The following is a 3,617-nucleotide window of genomic DNA, read 5'->3' on the forward strand; positions in this document are numbered from 1 at the left end:
TTCTTTTCTTTATTATTTTAATATTCTTTGTATGAATTTCTATGTCGCAACGCCCACTAGACCGTTCCGTCACTGACCAACACCATAACGTGCCATGCACGGACCTGCCAGATTTCCCGGTATATACGGGGATAGAAAGGGGTTGCTCAGCCTGTAATATCCTAATCAAACTAGGGATCACACAAGAAATTTTTGTGATATGTCCCCACCGGGATTCGAACCCGGGACCTCCGGATCATGAGCCCAACGCTCAACCACTAGACCATGGAGGCCGTTACTTAGCTAGCTAGCTATAATGCTTATGATACGTAATAAAAACTTTATATAAGTACGCTCTTTGGCTAGGAACTCTTACTATGAATTACGATAGACTTTACCTTTCAAAGTAAAAATCTTAGAAAAACTTTTAATTAAAAAAAATTAGTAATAATATCATATTTTAATTCAGATAACTGTGAATTTCAAGTTAAAGGTTGAAATTTTGTTAACTTTTCATAATAACATTTTCCGACTTTTTATAATATAATTTAAGTCTGCAGATTTTAATGGCACTAATTGACAAATAAAAGTAATAGTAAGTAAGGGATTACGGGAGTGAGTTTAGTATATATAATATGTAGTCATCATAATTCTATGCAGAATCGGCGACGTTAGTGCGCGGCATTACCGTCAAGTCGCGCACTATGTTTTAAACCGCTGAGGTGTTTCCTTTATGAAAAGGCCACATTGGAGCAATTCATCTAAAAAAGCAATATTGCTATTTGACATTTATTGACATTGCGCCTCTATATATGCGCTAATGTTAAATTGTAATATTGCTTTTAGATAAATTGCTTCGAAGCTGCTTTTTAGACCCCCTAGTTTTGTTTTGTAATAAGACGTTTTGAGTTTTCCTTTGTTGCCGAGTCATAACAACATCAAACACACCACACGAACATGTACGGTCACGAGTACTAATATGTTTACACTTTGAAACCATGTCACAATAACTTTTTTGACAAATTAAACCGTAAGTCTCATTAAATGTCAAGTTTGATAAGTGCGACAGGATTCTAAAATGAGTACATGTTATTGCTCATGACTGTACATCTTATTTAAACGCAGCTCTTTATCCTACTAAGCTTTTTATTCGTTATCTGTACACGATAGTACAAGCTGAAAATATAGTACAAAGAAAAACAGACAGGTCTGGTAAGCCCCCGTCACTTTGAAATGTCTAGTCTAGGGTTTAATATAATCTACGGTTTAGTACCTGTGGTTGGTTTGTAGAATATATTAACATCGCAGACGTGTTTCGCTTTTCGGCACCTAAAGTTAAAACCTCATAAACAAACACATTTTTGAATTTCAAGGTCGCAATGAACACGCTAGTTTAAATCCAGTCTTCTTCTTGTATCGTGTGGGTTGTGAGGTGAAGTACCAACCTCATCAACGCTGATGCCAGGGTTACCATTGAGCCGCCAAAGGCCCCTGACACGGCTCATGTAATAACTACGTACTTACATCTAAGTTGTAACCGAGACCAACGGCTTAACGTGTCTTCCGAAGCACGGATCGTCTTACTTTCGGACAATCAGATGATCAGTCTGTAACGTCCTAACCAAACTACGGATCACAAAGTGATTTTTGTGATATGTCCCCACCGGGTTTCGAAGCCGGGACCTCCGGATCGTGAGTCCAACGCTCAACCACTGGACTCAAAACCTCTCACAGCACATCACAGGGTCTACATTACCCTTAAGGTTTAGCGATAAAAGATTTGTTGCGAAAAAAATGAGAATATACCTACTTACACTTATATTCAATTTACAACTGTTCCATTCAATATAACGGAGAACAACTTGCCGCCGCGCCGCAGCTGCCACCCCTCGCTGCGCCCGCGCCCCGCACCGCGTCCGCACACAACTGACGCACGTATCTTTATTTTTCTTTTTTTTGACGTGACGTATTGACCCACGTCTCGTCCACTTGCTCAGGAGACGTAACGGAGGACGCACGCTATATACCTATTATATATCAAACACCTGTATCTAAGGAAAGAACCTACGGTTTAAAAAGAATACAAATAAATTCGTCATTGTCTCGGCTACTATTAATATTGAGGAGCTCGATGGCGCAGCGGTAAACGCGCTCGGTCTGCGATTATTGAAGTTAAGCAACTTTCGCAAAGGCCGGTCATAAGATGGGTGACCACAAAAAACAAAAGTTTTCATCTCGAGCTCCTCCGTGCTTCGGAAGGCACGTTAAGCCGTTGGTCTCGGCTGCATTAGCAGTCGTTAATAACCATCAATCCGCACTGGGCCCGCGTGGCGGTTTAATGCCCGATCTCCCTATCCTTAGGGAAGGCCCGTGGCCCAGCAGTGGGGACGGGAATGGGCTGATGATGATGATGTCTCGGCTACAACCCTTCATCAAGCTCATAGTTTCCCCAACAACCAATATTCAAAATAGCGCTAGTTATTTCGACATTTCGCAATACAACATATTATAGAATCCCTCTTGGCTTAACTCCCACAGGCTTTGTATAAAATGGCCACTATTGTATTTTGTCCGTAGATTATCAATCCTTATGTGGAAATACCGGCGGAGGATATCTCCGGGTCTCAATCAGTAATACTAGTGATGGGAAGCGCTGTAGTCCAGACATTCCGTACTAGGTGTTACTTTAGTCTTCAATCACACACAGATGCGCGTGTACGATAACGTCATCGTGTATTGTCTGCTTTTTTTACTTATTGTAGATTTGCTGCAGATGGCATTAACTACTTGGCCTTGGAGGGAAATCGTCGACCACGCCGGCGGGGTCGGTATCAGGGTTCAAGACCTCCGGACCGGGAGCCCAACGCTCAACCACTGGACCGCGAAGGCCGTTCGCAAATAATAATGTACGAGTAGTTAAAAGAATGCTATAATTAGCATTGTACCTAAATTGGTGTACGTTAACCTAAAGCGTGTATAATTATACGCAACATTGCTATACTTCATGATACAATTGACGTCATTTGTTATCACAGGTGTACGGTCACGAGTACTAATATGTACACACTTTGAAACCATGTCACATTAACTTTTTTGACAAATCAAACCGCAAGTCTCATTAAATATCAAAAGTGATAGTGCGACAGGGTTCTAAAGTGGGTACATGATATTGCTCATAATTCATAACTGTACACATCATCTAAATTTATTTTAAGTTATATCTGTCATTTTCTTATCCGCCGAAAAGGAAAGGGAAAAATTTTAAAATACGAAAAAAAATTATGAATTTTGCAATGGAAAGTTCCATTTCATATTAACTCAGAATCATGGTCTGAATAATGTTTATATTTAAGTGTGACACGTTACTTAATGAAATAATTATTGAATTGAATTGTTTTTCCTTCCAACCCGCGAAGGGAAAACCAGCCCAATACTGATTTCTCGAGATTGTGGATTTCCTTATGATGTTTTTCCTTCACCACTGAGCACGGGATAAATATTTATCATCCAAACATGAACTCGATAACATATTCGAAAATCATCCGGTAGTACATGACAAAGACCAAAGATCAAACACCCTTGCTGGGATTCAAACCTGCGACCCAGTGAAAGTCAAGCTTTCTTCCAGCTGGGTTAAC

At 40.2% G+C, this 3,617-nt stretch overlaps 1 non-coding gene across 1 annotated transcript; it reads right to left on the reverse strand.

Annotated features, from left to right (window-relative positions):
- Nucleotides 1-200: 200 nt before the first annotated feature.
- On the reverse strand, nt 201-272 carry Trnam-cau (transfer RNA methionine (anticodon CAU)). Its single transcript has one exon. It is a non-coding gene; the product is annotated as a tRNA-Met (tRNA).
- Nucleotides 273-3,617: the final 3,345 nt, after the last annotated feature.

This window comes from Pectinophora gossypiella, chromosome 19 (assembly GCF_024362695.1).
Source record: "Pectinophora gossypiella chromosome 19, ilPecGoss1.1, whole genome shotgun sequence".
In the NCBI taxonomy this organism is placed as follows: Eukaryota; Metazoa; Arthropoda; class Insecta; order Lepidoptera; family Gelechiidae; genus Pectinophora; species Pectinophora gossypiella.